Source organism: Psittacula echo (assembly GCF_963264785.1).
Source record: "Psittacula echo genome assembly, chromosome: 2".
Lineage (NCBI taxonomy): Eukaryota > Metazoa > Chordata > Aves > Psittaciformes > Psittacidae > Psittacula > Psittacula echo.
In genome coordinates, this window is record NC_137737.1 from 160,594,626 (window position 1) to 160,612,340 (window position 17,715).

At 53.4% G+C, this 17,715-nt stretch overlaps 3 pseudogenes across 3 annotated transcripts; all 3 read left to right on the forward strand.

Moving 5' to 3' along the window:
* The first annotated feature begins 2,442 nt into the window (after positions 1-2,442).
* LOC308217303 (feather keratin 1 pseudogene) lies at positions 2,443-2,757 on the forward strand (annotated as a pseudogene). Its single transcript has one exon. The product of its transcript is annotated as a feather keratin 1 pseudogene (transcript).
* A 3,161-nt stretch (positions 2,758-5,918) lies between these two features.
* On the forward strand, positions 5,919-6,233 carry LOC308217579 (feather keratin 1 pseudogene; annotated as a pseudogene). Its single transcript has one exon. The product of its transcript is annotated as a feather keratin 1 pseudogene (transcript).
* Positions 6,234-12,657: 6,424 nt separating this feature from the next.
* On the forward strand, positions 12,658-12,963 carry LOC308217942 (feather keratin 1 pseudogene; annotated as a pseudogene). Its single transcript has one exon. The product of its transcript is annotated as a feather keratin 1 pseudogene (transcript).
* Positions 12,964-17,715: the final 4,752 nt, after the last annotated feature.

Consider the following 17,715-nt stretch of genomic DNA (forward strand, 5'->3'; position numbering starts at 1 on the left):
TGTTACCATCACCCATTGACTTCCTCCTCTTCTGCCACTTCCTTCTCCACATCACTCCATCTGCTATGTCAGGTACTCTCTGGCACAACCAGCATCTCACAAGCTAAGAAAGATTCAAGAGACCATAAATGGGCTCTTCCCAATTCAGGGCAGGAAGACCTCGCTACTCTGACAGCATGTACTTCAAACAGAAAACCTCAGAGCATGGTCATCCTACCAACACCTTAGACCAGCTCTCTACCATCTCATGCTTGTGCATTTTCACTCTTATGCCTCAATAAAGTTCTTCTGCAGCCAAGCCTGTGACACCTCCTCTTCCTTACTTCTACCAAGGCTTTTCCAACATTACATAGCACAATCTCAGGTCTCAACAGGCCATCGAGCTGAGTGAACAAGGGCCACAAAGTCTCTCTTAGGAAATACGCCACCACAATCAGCAACAAAACAAAGTGACACGTGGAGGCCTTCCAGAATGTGACACAAGCCCATCACTGGCACATACTAATCATTGAACATGACATTGTCTCCCTACGCATGACAGTGGTGATGGCACCACAGGCTCATGAGACCGTTCGGGTGGGTTCCCAGGGCCAACTACACAGGAACTCATGGCCGTGCCACCGACTACTGCGAGGACCACGGGTATCCCACGCAGGGTGCCCAGGTCACCAGCCTCCTGCTCTGGGAACCTCTCCTGACTCAGGTGTGGGTTCCTGTTCCAATGACCTTCTGGCTGCATTTTCCCCATCCCACCAATGTCACAGTCCCCAGGCCATGGTCTCACCTTGCTATGGGGTCCACAAATGCTGCTTTGGTGGAATGCTTAGAGGGCCACCAGCACCTCGTCACTGCAGGCTCCAACAGTGCGAGGGGTCTCCGGACAGAACATCCTGCCTGCTGCTGTATTTCTGAAACACCTCTGCAGGGGACCCCAAGCCAACATCCGTCTACTCTGAGGTCACAAAGAAAGACCCCACTGTGAGGTCACAATCCTCCTCACCATGGCTCAGCAAAGCCATGCATGGGTCACTGGGAACAAGTGCAGGAACAAGCCTGTAACCCTGTTCTCCTGTGAAGATGGAGTTCTGCGGTGAGTTGACCATGGCTGGCCACCAAGCGCTCACTGAATGCCTCTATCACTCCTCTTCCGCAACCAGGTAGGGGAAGAAGCTCCCAAGGAGAGAGAAGGACATGGAGATTACTCACCAGGTTGCAGTGGCAGCAAAACAGACTTGACTCAGGGAAATTCATTTATCAAAATTAAAAGTCAGAGAAGAATTAAGAGAAATAAAATCAACTTTTAAAACACCTTTCCCCAACCTCTCCCTTCATCAAGGTTCATCTTCCCTTCGAAATTACTTACTCCCTTGCGCAAAATAGCACAGAGGGATGGGAATTGTGGTCAGTTCACCCCACGTTGTCTCTGCTCTTCCTTCCCACTCACACACTTCCCCTGCTCCATCATGGGGCCTCTTCCACAGAAAACAGCCCTCCACAAATTTATGTGCGACCTTCCCACAACCTTTCTCAGATATGGGGGAAGCTTCTGCCATCTTCTCACAGTACCAACTCAGCAGCCCAATGGCGACCAAAACATTTCCACGTAAACCCACTACAGCCAGGGACAACCTCACAAGCACAAGGGCACCAGGACAGCCACAGAGCTCACCCAAAAGGCAACGCCTAAAGCCAGGCTTAGTGACCTGGCAGCAAGACAGGGAGGGACTGAAGGCAATGGAAGGGGCAGCCCCACACGCACTACAATTACAAAGCCCAGACCAGCCTGACAGGGCTGCCGGGACATGAGGTCCCCTCTTCACAACGCAGCACGAGTGCCACAGGATGACATCACTGACGACACCACCACCTCTGCAATGCTTTTGTTGCATGTTCTGCCAAATGCCCTGACATGCGCCATCAACACCAAGCCTTTGGCCTCTAATACTTGAAACGTACCGCCAGGGCCAGCAGGACACGTCCTCAACAGGAGGACATGAACATTCACAATTCTAGGAAGGAAAACACAACCACAACTAATTGCTTGCAAGGATTTGATACGCACCAGCTGCTTGCACAAACATGCTGTCATGTACAAAGATGCTGTCTCAGCCCCCTCAGGCACTCCAGGACCAGCATAAAAGCCGGCCCAGCGCCTCCGTCCCTCACTCGCCTCTGCTGACGCCTTCTCCTGCGCGCTCAACAAGGTGAGCCTCAAGCCCCTTGACCTCTGCTCCTGCCCCCCTGGCCCAGCTCTTCCAGCACGCTCTGCCCCAGCCTCAGCACCCCTGACGCCTCCCCAGCACCACAGCCCAACAGCCCCACACCAGCCTCCCCACTGCCTCGCCCTCCTGCACCACCGCCCCTCGCACCCCCACGCCCTCCGCTCTCCCCACACCCTCTCCTCTCTCCTCTCCTCTGCCAGGGCCCCTCCACACCACAGACATGGCCTGCTACGACCTCTGCCGCCCCTGCGGACCCACCCCGCTGGCCAACAGCTGCAACGAGCCCTGTGTCAGGCAGTGCCAGGACTCCCGCGTCGTCATCCAGCCTCCCGCCGTGCTGGTCACCCTGCCAGGACCCATCCTCAGCTCCTTCCCCCAGAGCACCGCCGTCGGATCCTCCTCATCCGCTGCCGTGGGCAGCGAACTCAGCGCCCAGGGAGTGCCCGTCTCCTCTGGGGGCTTCGGCTACGGCCTTGGCTACGGCTTCGGAGGCCTGGGCTGCTACGGCAGAGGAAGAGGCTACAACATCTGCTAAGGGCCCTTGACAGCACACCTGAATCCAACCACCTACACCCTGAAACCCATGGCAAGGTCTGAGGATGCAGTTCTGGGCAGTTCCTGACATGTTCACCTGCTGTCCGCAGCTCCTCGTCTCGAGCCAACAACAGAGGAAACAGGGCACGGGGCCTGCCCAGGATGCCTGAAAATATTGCCCCTGCACCTCCTCCTGTTGTACTATTTCCTTCTTCGCATCATCTCTTTGCTCGTGTCCAGGTCTCTCTGCTGCAAACCCCTTCACACAAGTCAAATACTATCCGGGGACCTCTCGTATGCTGCTTGTACTGCAGGGCAGGAAGAACTCAGTGCTCTGCCTAAATGTACTGCAAGCAGAAGTTTTCTGCTCATGGTCACACTCTTGCACCTCTCACTGTCTCACTTCCACTTGGTGCTTTTGGTGCTTTTACATTTTCGTTCCTTTGTCGCAATAAATTCTTCAGCATCCCAGCCTGAGTCTCCTCACAATCACTTTCAACAGCAGGAACCTCTCCAGAGAAGGTGCTTTAATCCCTTTTCATGAACAGGGCAACTAGAGCTGCATGTGTGGGACCATGGCCAGTTGGGTTTTCAGTAGCTTCCAGCACAGATACTCTACCACCTCTTCCACTCTTTGTCCATCCACACAGGGAAAAAGGCTTGCCTGGTTTGCCCATGCAATCCCATCTCTTTCCCCTTGTACCCAGGGCCTCTTCTTCTGCACATGCACACCAGTGACAAGAGCTGGGTTCCCACCACTACTTTCCCTGCCATCAAGGGTTTATTCACATTGATGATGGGCCCCCTGCACATCCTTCACTCTTGTGTTGCTCAATTCTCAACCTCTTCTCTACGAAAGATGATCCAGACCCTTCCGTCTCTTGGTGACCCTGCACTGCTCTTGCTCTGTAAAGTCCAAGTCCTTGCTCACTGGGGAGCCAAGAAATGAATCCCACATGGGATTCTCCTTACCACTTCTGAGGAAAAAGGGATGGTCCCCTCCCCTTACCCAGTGCAACATTCCTCAATGCAGCCCTGGAGACTGGTGGACTCTTTTCACAAGGGTACGTTCCCATCTCATACTCCATTTGCTCTCCATCAGGACCACAACGTCCTTCTCTGCTAAGATGGTTTCTAACCAATTGGGCCCCCAGATATTCCTGCTACACGGAGTCACTTCTCCCCAGAAACAGGACTTTGCATCTGCCCTGGATGAACTCTTGTCCTTCACAACATCCTCATGGACAAGTTGTTCAAATGTGAGATGAGCAGGTTCATGACATATTGGATAAAGAACTGCTGAAGAAGAGCTCTGAAAGTGTCATAGTGAATGGGGCTAGATGTGCTTTGTCACTGGTCACCTGCAATGTTCCTCAGGGCTCCATTCTAGGGCCATTTCTGGACAATATTTTTATCATACATCTACAGGCAGGAGTTGAATGCACTGTTCACAAGTTTGCTGATGGGACTGGGAGCTGCTGTTGATTCTCTTGAAGGATAAGAGGTCTTGTAGAAGGATCTAGATAGGTTGGAGCATTGGGCAACCATCAATGGCATGAAAGTTAAGAAGCACAAACGCTGGATTCTGTGCCTGGGATGGAGCCACGCTGGACACAAGCACGGCCTGGGAGAGGAGTTCCTGGAGAGTACCCCTGCAGAAAGGCGCCTGGGGGTGCTGGCTGGCAGCAGGTTCAATAGGAGGCAGCAGTGTGCCCTGGCAGACAAGAGGGCAAACCGCATCCTGGGGTGCATGTGACTGTTCACTCAACTCTTGCTCTGATTTTGGTACCCCAGCTTTTGGTGCGGCCTGAGGTATGCTGGCACCAGTGTCACAAGGTCAAAATGAGGCACCTTTTAGGCAGAACATGTGGCAAGAAAGTGCTGTAGAGGCATTATGCAGCCAATATCACCTGGAAATTGCTGCCTCCTGCACATCACCTTTTGTCTGGCAGTTCACTCAGAAACCACTAAATTATGGAAAGGCATCAGACCAGACCTCCAATCTGGAAGGTACAAAACATCAGGTAACCCTAAAAAGCTTTTGAAGCAGATCCAGCAGCACCTGGAATGCTGAGGCTTTCATGTTTCCAGGAGTGACACAAGTAACATCCAAACCATGACCGAGCAGGAAGAAGGAGCACTCTTACCATTGGCAGGTAATTATGTATTTTTCCTCCTAAGTACGCTATATGATGATTCAGATTTTGCAAGTTATGACTTGGATGCTGAAGAAGTGAATTTATGTCTTAACCTACGCAGGGAAAAGATGGGTACAGCCCTGATTTCTTGTTTTTTTCATTGTGTTTCGTTATGACCTCAGGACATAGAGTTGAAATAACTGAAGAGATTCTCCTGTAAATCTCAAAAAAGATAAATGGAGCCTAACACTGGGCACAGGTAGGGCTCACCAGCCTCTAGTGGGCCAGATCCACCCTCTTGATTTTCTTACAGAGACAAAGGGATGAGCTCCATTGCAGCCATCAGGAAGCACTGCAAGAAACCCACAAACCACAGAACACGTGTGCCACAGGATGACATCACTGACGACACCACCACCTCTCCAGTGCTTTTGTTGCATGTTCTGCCAAATGCCCTGACATACACGATCAACACCAAGCCTTTGGTCTCTAATACTTGAAACCTGCCGCCAGGGCCAGAAGGACACGTCCTCAACAGGAGGACATGAACATTCACAATTCTTGGAAGGAAAACACAACCACAACTAATTGCCTGGAAGGATGTGACATGCACCAGCTGCTTGCACAAACATGCTGTCGTGCACAAAGACTTGTCTCAGCCGCCTCAGTCACTCAGGGACCAGCATAAAAGCCGGCCCAGCGCCTCTGTCCCTCACTCGCCTCTGCTGACGCCTTCTCCTGCGCGCTCAACAAGGTGAGCCTCAAGCCCCTTGCCCTCTGCTCCTGCCCCCCTGGCCCGGCTCTTCCAGCACGCTCTGCCCCAGCCTCAGCACCCCTGACGCCTCCCCAGCACCACAGCCCCACAGCCCCACACCAGCCTCCCCACTGCCTCGCCCTCCTGCACCACCGCCCCTCGCACCCCCACGCCCTCCGCTCTCCCCACACCCTCTCCTCTCTCCTCTCCTCTCCTCTCCTCTCCTCTCCTCTCTCCTCTCCTCTGCCAGGGCCCCTCCACACCACAGACATGGCCTGCTACGACCTCTGCCGCCCCTGCGGACCCACCCCGCTGGCCAACAGCTGCAACGAGCCCTGTGTCAGGCAGTGCCAGGACTCCCGCGTCGTCATCCAGCCTTCCACCGTGCTGGTCACCCTGCCAGGACCCATCCTCACCTCCTTCCCCCAGAGCACCGCCGTCGGATCCTCCTCATCCGCTGCCGTGGGCAGTGAACTCAGCGCCCAGGGAGTGCCCGTCTCCTCTGGGGGCTTCGGCTACGGCCTTGGCTACGGCTTCGGAGGCCTGGGCTGCTACGGCAGAGGAAGAGGCTACAACATCTGCTAAGGGACATTGACAACATTCCTGAAACCACTCACCTACATTCTAGAAGCAAAGACATGGATTGAGGATGCACGTCTGGGGTAATGCTGGCACACCAGTTCACTTTCCGCAGCTCCTTCTCTTGTGGCACTAAGCAAGCAGGGAAAGGGCCTGCTAAGGTCCATGCCTGGTAACATGGCCCATGGATGTGTTGCTCTTCTCCAAATTCCTTCTCTGCACCACCCCATCTGCTGTGTGCAGTACTCTGTGCCACACCAGCATCTCACAGGCAAACAGCAGCGGGGGACCTCCACTGGGTTCCTCCCCAGGCAAGCCAGGAAGACCTCGGTGCTCTGACAGTATCTACTGTATACAGAAGACCTCAGTGCACGGTCACCCTACTTGCATCTCAGCTCTGTTCCTCGTTATGCTTGTACATTTTCATGCTTTTATCTCAATAAAGTTCTCCTGCATCCCAACCTTTGCCACCTCCTCACCCTTTCTTCTACCAAAGCTGTTTCAACTTCACGCAGCACAAAGCCAGGGCTCAACAGGCTGTCAGTCTGGGTGAAAAAGGCCACAAGGATTCTTCTGGGAAATATGCCAACACAACCAACAAAGACTGGCACCAGGGGTGCTTTCACAACCTGACAGAGGTTTGAGCCAGCACTGGCTCAAAGACAGTCTTGAACATGACAACACTCCCATGAGCACGCCTCTGATAGTTGCCACAGACTCATGACACCACTCAGGTGGTGTCCAGACTCCCCCTGCTGCAAGGACCTTGGGTATCCTATGAGGTATGTGCAAAGGTCACCACCCTTCCTGCTCTGAGATCATCATCTGACCCAAGTGTGGGTCAGTGTTGCACTGACCACCTGGCTGCTTGGTTCCCATTCCACACACTCCAGAGTTCCCAGGCCATGGTCTCACCTTACTATGGGGTCCACAAAATTGGGAGTTTCCCCAAGCCATCAGCAACCCTTCACCATGAAACCCAATAGTGACCCACGCAGGGGGTCTCCTGACCACCATCCTCCCTGCTGCAGAATCTCTGGACCACCTCTGCAGGGGACCACAAGACACCAGCCCCCTGCTCTGAGGTCACACAGAAAGCCCCCACTGTGACGTCACAGTCCTCCTCACCTTGGCTCAGCACAGCCCTGCATGGGGCACTGGGGACAAGTGCAGGACCAAGCCTGTGACCCAGCTCTGCTGCAAACATGGGGCTCCGTGAGTACAACTTGGCTGGGCAACAAGTGCTCAATGAGCTGCTCTATCACTCCTCTTCCTCCAGAGGAGAGGGGAGAGAAGAATAAGGTGAAAGTCTCCCAAATCGAGGTAAGAACATGGAGATCACTCACTGGTTTTCGGTGACAGCAAAACAGACGTAATATGGGGAAATTCATTTACCCAAATCAAAAGTCAGAGTAGAATTATGACAAACTGAAACAAATCTTAAAATACCTTCCCACAACCTCTCTCTTCCTCAAGGTTCATCTTCCCTCGGAAATCACTGACTCCCTTGCCCAAAACAGCACAGAGGGATGGGAAGGGGAATTGTGGTTCAGTTCACCCCACATTGTCTCTGCCACTCCACCCTCCTCACACTCTTCACCTCCTCCATCCTGGGGCCCCTTCCACAGGAAACAGACCTCCACAAACTTATGGGAATCCTTCCCACAGGCTCTACTGGACCTGGAGAAAGCTTCTGGCACCTTCTCAGGGAAGACACCACAGCATCTAATGGCTAACAAAACAATTCCCCATAAAAGCACTCACCCAGTGAACACCTTACAAGTCCAAAGGCCACCAAGACAACCACAGAGCACATCCAAAGGGAAAGGACAGGCCAAAAGATGGGCTTAGAGACCTGGCAGCCAGGCAGAGTGGGACCGAATGCGATGGCAGGGGCAGGCCCCTCACGGCCAACACAGCTCCAATGCCCAGACCAGTGTAACGATGCTGTGAGGATATGGGGCCCCCTCTTCACAATTCCTCTTGCCTCAAGAAAGTTCTCCTCCATCCCAGCCCCTGATGCCTCCTCTTCCTATCTTCTACCAAGGCTCTTCCAACTTCACACAGCACTAAGTCAGGTATCAGAAGGTCATTCATGTAAGTGGGAAAAGGCCATAAGTCTTCTCCTGGGAAATACGCTACAACTAGCATCAAAGACAGGCTCCTGGGTTGCTTCCACAATGTGACACAGTACTTTGAGGCACCAAATGGCTCAAACAGTCTTGAAAATGACAACGTTCCCCTGAGCACGCCTCTGATGAAGTTGCCCTACTCTCATGGGCACATCTGGATGGGGTCCCAAGGCCATTCACACAGGATTCATGGCACTTACCCCCTTGCTGCAAGGACCATAGTAACACCATATAATGTGCCTCGGTCACCACCCTCGTTGCTCTGGGATCCTCCTCTGACCCCAGCGTGTGTCCTTGTTGCACTGACCTGCGGGGTGCATGGTCCCCATTCCATTCACATCACAGTCCCCAGGCCTGGTCTCATCTCACTACGGGGTTCATAAATGATGCCTTTGGGCCTATCATGGACACCAGCCCCTTTTCACTGCAGGGTCCAACAGTGCAGGAGGTCTCCAGAACAAGCATCCTCCCTGCTGCTGTGTACTTGGACCACCTCTGCAGGGGACTCAAGCCAACATCCCTCTGCTCTGAGGTCACAAAGAAAGCCCCCAGTATGAGGTCACAATCCTCCTCACAGTGGAGCAATGAGGCCTTGCAAAGGGCAATGGGGATGAGGTGCAGGAACAAGCCTGTCACCCTGTTCTCCTGTGAAGATGGGGCTCTGTGGTGGGTTCACCTTGGCTGGGCACCAAGTGCTCACTGAGCTCCTGCATCACTCCTCTTCCTCAACTGCATTAGGGGGAGAGGAATAAGGCTAAACCTCTGGAGTCAAGACAAGGAAATGGAGATCACTCACCAGTTTCCCGTGGCAGCAAAAGAGACCCAATATGGGGAAATTCATTTAACAAAATCAGGGTGGAAAAATAAGAAATTAATCAGCTCTTAGAACACTTTCCCCTAATGCCTCCTTTCTTCAAGGATCCACTTGTGTCTCAAAGTACTTACAACCTTGACTAAAGTGGCACATGGCGTAGGGGAATGGTAATTGTGGTCCGTTCAACACACGCTGTCTCTGCCAGTCCTTCCTCATCACACTCTTAACTGCTTCACTGTGGGGTCACTATAATGGGAAAGACCCCTCCATGATCTTATCCAACATAGGTCCTTCCCACATGCTCTATTGGACATGGAGAAAGATTCTGGCATTTTCTCACAGAAGGCACCACAGAAGACCCACGGCTACCAAAACCTTTCCACATAAACACACTCTCCCACTGACAACCTTGCAACCACAAAGGGCACCAAGACACGCACAGACCTCAACCAAGGTCTGAAGTCAGGATTAGCGACCTGGCAACAAGACCAGGAGGAAATGAATGTGATCGAAGGGGAAGCCCCTCACACTCAGGACAGCTTCAAAGCCCAGAGCGGCCTGACAGGGCTGTGGGGAAATGGCACCCCTTCTTCACAATGCACCTGCAAACCACAGCACATGAGCACCATGGGATAACCTCACTCAGGACACCGCACCTCTCTAACACTTTGGTCGTGTTTACTGCCTGGCCAAAAAGATGCCAAAAAAACCAAGCTTTTGGCTTTCAATACTTGCACTTAAAAGCTGCCACCAGGGCCAGATGGACACGTCCTCAACAGGAGGACATGCAAAGGCAGCGCTGTGGGAAGGAAAACACGCCACAGATCATCACTTGCCAGGCTGTGGCACGCACCAGCTGCTTGCAGACAAATGCTGCCATGCGCAAAGGCTGTCCCGCCCCTCGGGGACCAGCATAAAAGCCAGCCCAGTGCCTCAGCATGCCTGAAATCCAGGAGAGAATGGGCCCACCTCGTGCTGCCTGGACACATGGCTCATGGACCTCCTCTTCTTCTCCAAATGCCTTCTCCGCACTTCTCATTCTGATCTAGTCCACTTCAAACACTATCTCACAACCTAAACCCCACTGGGAATCTCCAGTGCACTGCTCACACTGTGGGGCACAAAGACCTCAGGATTCGGGCAACACCGGCTACACACAGGGGACCTGGCTGATGGTTGCCCTACTTTTACCTCACACTGGTTCCCTTGCTTCTCCTGCCTTTTCACCATTTTGTTCCTCAATCAATTTCTGCATGCAAGCCTCAGACACTTCCTCTTCTTCACTTCTCCCACTGCTCATCCAACCTCAACCAGCACAAAGATAGGGCTCAATAGGCCATCAGGTTGGTGGAAAAGTTCCACCAGACCTCAGTAATTTATTAAATCCCCTGCAAAACCCTCCTGTGGGCTTCCAGCACAGGCACCAGCTCTTCCCTTGCCAAAAACCTTGGAAATGCTAATGCACTTCTACCCACACCTCTGACACAAGCTCCTCACGGCAGCACACACTTGACCAAGTCTCTTTTCAAGCACAACTACCTGGCCATCACAACCAGCAGAACCATAGCAAACAGAATCATTTAGTGCACAAGAGACCTCTGGGGATCACCTATTTCAGGCCACCCTCCTCAAGCACGGTCAGCAAGAACACGCCCTCAAAGATGTCTGGTCAGGTTTTCAGTATCTCCAAGGTTGGAGACTCCAGCACCTCCCTGCACAACCAGTGCCACTGCTGACCACAACCACACTGAAAAAGTGTTGCCTTCTCTTCCAAGGAAAAGGGCTCGTCCTTACGCCTTCCGCCATTCAGCCTGTCCCTGGAAATGGCACTGATGAGAACATTCTCTCTGCCTTGTCTTCATTCCCTCACACTAAGGATACAGACACATTGATGATATCTGCCCTGCGCAGCCTTGCCTCCTGCCTGAAACAAAACCCTCCCACCTCTCTAAGCTTCTCCTCATAGCAAGAATGTTCCAGTCCCTACAGCATCTTGCTGGTCTTGCTTTTGGCTTCTTTCCACTGCATCCATGTCCTTCTTCTAGTAAGAAGACCTCTATGGGACACAGGATTCCACACAAAGCCTCACCAGCACTGAAGAGAGCAAGAACACCTCCCCACACACCACCAACCTGATAGCAAATCTCTTCCCAATGCTGCCATGGGGACTCTTGCCCTCTTTTGCTGCAAGGGTGCATTCCTGCAACATCCTGAGCTTGTTCTCCACAACCACCACAAAGTTGTATCAGCAAAGCTGCTTCCCAGCCTCTCAGTCTCCAGTACGTTCTGACAACAGGCACCATTCCTCCCTACATGGAAAACTTTACATTTCTTCCTGTTGAACTTCAGGACATTCCTATCTGCCCATTCCCCAGCACCTCCTGTTCCCTCTACAGCAGGGCACAACCGTCCAGCATCTCAGGCTCTCTCCAGATTTTGCATCATCTCTAAACCTGCTGAGAGAGCACTCAAGCCAGCTGCCCACAGGCACAGGTGACCCCACACCCCATGACCATGCAAGGGGAGAAAGCATCAAAGGCGTTGCAGGAATACTGAGGTAAACAACAGAACAGCACTCTCCTTGTCCACAGAACTCGTCATTTCAAAGTAGAACACACTTACGAAGGTGGTCTACTTATAAGGTGCCCCACATCAAGCACTGAATCAAACCAGAGGCCAGGCTGCAAACGTGCCACTCATAAAAGACGGTAGTGCTACGACTGGGCCAACACAATATTCTGGACAGATTGGAAGTGCTCCCCACATCACAGGAATAACCAGAGCTCAAGCACCGTTCCCAGGATCACAGCCTGCTCTTGTAAACTGCCCTCCCCTGACATGGCTATGAGGACATCGGAAACCTCTTCACAAGGCACCCACAAACCACACCACACGAGTGACCTCACTGACACCACCCCACCTCTCTAACGCTCTGGCTATGTCTGCAGAGTGCCCTGACAGACACTTTCCATGCAAATCATCCCAAACGCACACTGTCACTTGAAGGCTGCCGCCAGGGCCAGATGGACACGTCCTCAACAGGAGGACATGCAAAGGGAGCGCTGTGGGAAGGAAAACGCTCCCCAGCTCATGACTTGCCAGGCTGTGGCACGCACCAGCTGCTTGCTGACAAATGCTGCCATGCGCAAAGGCTGTCCCGCCCCTCGGGGACCAGCATAAAAGCCGGCCCAGCGCCTCCGTCCCTCACTCGCCTCTGCTGACACCTTCTGCTGCGCGCTCAACAAGGTGAGCCTCAAGCCCCTTGCCCTCTGCTCCTGCCCCCCTGGCCCGGCTCTTCCAGCACGCTCTGCCCCAGCCTCAGCACCCCTGACGCCTCCCCAGCACCACAGCCCCACAGCCCCACACCAGCCTCCCCACTGCCTCGCCCTCCTGCACCACCGCCCCTCGCACCCCCACGCCCTCCTCTCTCCCCACACCCTCTCCTCTCTCCTCTCCTCTGCCAGGGCCCCTCCACACCACAGACATGGCCTGCTACGACCTCTGCGGACCCACCCCGCTGGCCAACAGCTGCAACGAGCCCTGTGTCAGGCAGTGCCAGGACTCCCGCGTCGTCATCCAGCCTTCCACCGTGCTGGTCACCCTGCCAGGACCCATCCTCACCTCCTTCCCCCAGAGCACCGCCGTTGGATCCTCCTCATCCGCTGCCGTGGGCAGCGAACTCAGCGCCCAGGGAGTGCCCGTCTCCTCTGGGGGCTTCGGCTACGGCCTTGGCTACGGCTTCGGAGGCCTGGGCTGCTACGGCAGAGGAAGAGGCTGCAACATCTGCTAAGGACCCTCAACAACACTTGTGACACCAAACACCTACACCCTTCAAGCCCTGGAAGGGTCTGAAAATGCAGTTCTGGCCTGTTTCTGACACCTGGACCTGCCCTTCACAGCTCCTGCTCTCAAAATACTCAAAGAAGAAGAGAACGTGACCAGCCTGTGCTGCCTGGAAGCATGGCCCATGGGCCTCCTTCTCTTCTTCCACTTCCTGCTTTCATTACCCTTTCAGCTATTTCTGCTACTCTCTGCTGCAACCATCATCTCACAAGTGGAAATCCATCATGGGAAATGCCAGGGAGCTGCTCCCACTGCAGGGCACAAACATTTGACACTCTGGTAAAGTCTGATCCAAGCAGAAGACCTTGGCAAATGGTCACTCTACTTGCACCTCAGATCCTCTCCCTTCCACTTGGTGCTTCTGACTTCTCAACCCTTCTGCCTCAATAAAGTTCTCCTGCATCCCAGCCTGAGGTGCCTCCTCTTCCTTTCTTCTACCAAGGTCTCTACAGGCCCTCAGGGTGGGTCAAGTATGGCCACTAGTCCCCTCCTAGCAAATATACCAGGACACCCAACAACGACACACACTGGGAGGTGGAGGCCTTCTAGAACGTGACACAAGCCCATCCCTGGCTCACACTAATGATTTGATAACACCTCCCTATGCATGCCTCTGATGAAGCACTGCCAGGACACACTTGACTAACTCTCCTCCCCAGCATGGCTCTCCAGCTCAGCAAGCAGAATCACACAATCATTTATTTAAGCAGGAACCTCTGGAAAGCAGCTGCTTCAACCCCCAGGCTCCAGCAGGGCCACCTACAGCAGCTTCTCCTAGACATAGTCAGTTGGGTATCAGTAGCATAAAAGCTGGCCCAGCGCCTCAGCATGCCTGAAATCCAGGAGAGAATGGGCCCACCTCATGCTGCCTGGACACATGGCTCATGGACCTCCTCTTCTTCTCCAAATGCCTTCTCTGCACTTCTCATTCTGATCCAGTCCACTTCAAACACCATCTCACAACCTAAACCTCACTGGGAATCTCTAGTGCACTGCTCCCTCTGTGAAGCACAAAGACCTCAGGATTAGGGCAAGACCTGCTACACACAGGGGACCTGGCTGATGGTTGCCCTACTTTACCTCACACTGGTTCCCTTGGTTCTCCTGCCTTTTCACCATTTTTTTCATCAATAAATTTCTGCATCCAAGCCTCAGGCACCTCCTCTTCTTTACTTTTCCCAGGGCTCATCCAACCTTGATCAGCACAAAGCTAGGGCTCAATAGGCCATCAGTGTGGGTGAAAAAGGACACAATGATTTTCCTGGGAAGTATGCCACCACAACCAACAAAGACCGACACCTGGGGTGCTTTCACAACGTGACAGAGGTTTGAGCCAGTGCTGGCTCAAAGACAGTCTTGAACATGACAACTCTCATAAGCACGCCTGCAATGGAGTCTCCACAGGCTCTAGAGACCATTCAGGTGGAGTCCAAGGGCCACCCACAGGGGGACTCATGGCCCCATTCCCCCTTGCTGCAAGGACCTTGGGTATCCCATGCAGTGTGCGCAGGTCACCACCCTTCCTGCTCTGAGATCCTCATCTGACCCAGGTGTGAGTCCTTGTTGCACTGACCTTCTGGATGAAAGGTCCCCATTCCACACAAGCCAGAGTTCCCAGGCCATGATCCCACCTTGCTACGGGGTCCACAAATGACGCCTTGGAGTTTCCCCAAGCTCCTCAGCTCCTTCCCCCAGAGCACCGCCGTCGGATCCTCCTCATCCGCTGCCGTGGGCAACGTCCTCAGCGCCCAGGGAGTGCCCGTCTCCTCTGGGGGCTTCGGCCTTTGGCTACGGCTTCGGAGACTGGGCTGCTACGGCAGAGGAAGAGGCTGCAACATCTGCTAAGGGTCATTGACAGTATGACTGGAACCAGCCACCCACACCATGGAAGCCATGGGAATGATCGAGGATACATGTCCGGACTATTTCTGATTTGCTCCTCACAGCTTCTCCTCTCGAGGCATCAAGAAAGCAAGCAAAGCAGGGGCCAGCCCAGCCTGTCTGTTACCATCACCCATGGACCTCCTCCTCTTCTCCCACTTCCTTCTCCACATCACTCCATCTGCTATGTCAGGTACTCTCTGCCACAACCAGCATCTCACAGGCTAAGAAAGATTCAGAGGACCTTTAGTGGGCTCCTCCCAGTTCAGGGCAGGAAGACCTTGGTACTCTGACTACATGTACTTCAAACAGAAAACCTCAATGTATGGTCATCCTACTCAGACCACCTCTCTACCACCTGATGCTTTCACATTTTCGCTCTTTTGTCTCAATAAAGATCTTCTGCATCTCAGCCTGTGACGCCTCCACTTCCTTACTTCTACTAAAGGTCTTCTGACTTCACACAGCACAAAGCCAGGCCAGCGGAGCGGTGGAAAAGGACCTCGAGGTCTTGGGCAGGAAATATGCCACCACAGCCAGCAACAACTCAGGCTGACACATGGAGGTCTTCCAGAATGTGACACAAGACCACCACTGGCACGAGCTATTGATTTGATAACGCTCCCCCGTGCATGCCTCTGATGAAGTGCCCCTGTGCCACCACACACTTGACTAACTCTCCTCCCCAGCATGGCTCCCCAGCCCTCCCAGCAAACAGAATCACACAATCATTCAGTTTGCCAGAAACCTTCCAATAGCACCTGCTTCATCTCCTCTGACATAGCAGGGCTAGTTATAGCAGACAACAGCTGCCTTCAAGTACAGCTCATCAACAGACCCTGCTGGGCCTTTCTCCAGCACCCAGTGGCTTCAAGAGAGAAGACATAGAGGTCGGTCAAGCACAATTTCCACTCCCAAAACCCACATCTAAACCACAGCCCATCACCTTGACCTTGCGGGGCATGGCACTGCTTTCCAGGAAGGATTCTTCTTTCACCCCCATGGATCTCTTCCACTGGGGAGCCCAAAACTCGACACAGAACTCCAGGTGATGCTTCACCAAGGAGCAGAAGAGTGTCCATTCCTCCCCTTGCTGCAAGGACCTTGGGTATCCCATGCAGGGTGCCAGGGTCACCACCCTCCTTGCTATGCAGTCCTTCTCTGACCCAGCTGTGTGTCCTTGTTGCACTGACCACCAGGCTGATTGGTCCCCATTCCAAACATGCCCGAGTTCCCAGGCCATGGTCTCACCTTGCTATGGGGTCCACAAATGATGCCTTGGAGGTTCCCCAAACACCAGCCCCTCTTCACTGCGCAGTCCAACAGTGACCCATGCAGGAGATGTCCTCACCAGCATCCTCCCTGCTGCAGAATCTCTGGACCACCTCTGCAGGAGACCCCAACTCACCATCCCTCTGCTCTGAGGTCACACAGAAAGCCCCCACTGTGAGGTCACAATCCTCCTCACCTTGGTCCAGAGAGGCTCTGCATGGGGCACAGGGACAAGTGCAGGACCAAGCCTGTGACCCAGCCCTGCTGTGAAGACGGGGCTCTCTGTGGTGTTGACCTTGGCTGGGCACCAAGTTCCCTCTGAGCTCCTCTATCACTCCTTTTCCTTAACTGGATGAGAGGAGGAGAATATGACCAAAGGATCCTGACTCAAAATAAGGACATGGAGATCACTCATAGCTTTTCAACGGCAACAAAACACACTTGACTCAGGGAAATTAATTTAAATCACCAAAATCAAAAGTCAGTAGAATTCTGGGAAATAAAAAGAAATCTGAAAACACCTTCCCCCTCTCCCTCCATTCTTTAGGTTCAACTTTCCTCCTGAAGTACATATCCCCTCACCCAAAATAGCACAAAGGGATGAGGAATTGGGGATTGTGATCAGCTGAACACACATTGTCACTTCTCCTCTTTCCTTCACACACACTTTCCCTGTCCATCCTGGGATCCCCTCATACGACGTGGCCCTCCATGAACTTATGCATCACACATGCTCCCAACAGGCTCTACCAGACATGGGGGAAGTTTCAGGCCTCTTCTCACAAAGCCACGTTGGCAGCCCTATGCCTACAAAACACTTTCCAGAGAAATACACTATTGCAAGGGACAACCTTAGAGCACAAAGGGCACCGAGACACCCCCACAGCTCACCCAAAAGGAAAGGACAGGCCTACAGACAGCCTTAGAGACCTGGCAGCAAGGTGGCGAGGGACCGAATGTGATGGAAGGGGCAGCCCCACACGGCCAGCACAGGCCAAAGCCCAGACCAGCCTGACAGGGCTGCTACGACGTAGGGACCCCTCATCACACCACATCCGCAAACCGCACCAAAGGAGCGCCGCAAGATGACATCACCAATGACACCCCCACCTCTCCAATGCTTCGTTTCCATGTTTTGCACAATCTGTCACACACCATCAACACCAAGTTTTTGACCTGTCATAATCACACTAGAAAGCTGCCGCCAGGACCAGATGGACACATCCTCAAGAGAAGGGCATGAAATTGCAGAACTGCAGGAAGAAAAACACAACCACAACTAATTGCTTGCAAGGATTTGACACACACCAGCTGCTTGCACAAACATGCTGTCATGCACAAAGACTGCCTGAGCACCCTCAGGCACTCCAGGACCAGCATAAAAGCCGGCCCAGCGCCTCTGTCCCTCACTCGCCTCTGCTGACGCCTTCTCCTGCGCGCTCAACAAGGTGAGCCTCAAGCCCCTTGACCTCTGCTCCTGCCCCCCTGGCCCGGCTCTTCCAGCACGCTCTGCCCCAGCCTCAGCACCCCTGACGCCTCCCCAGCA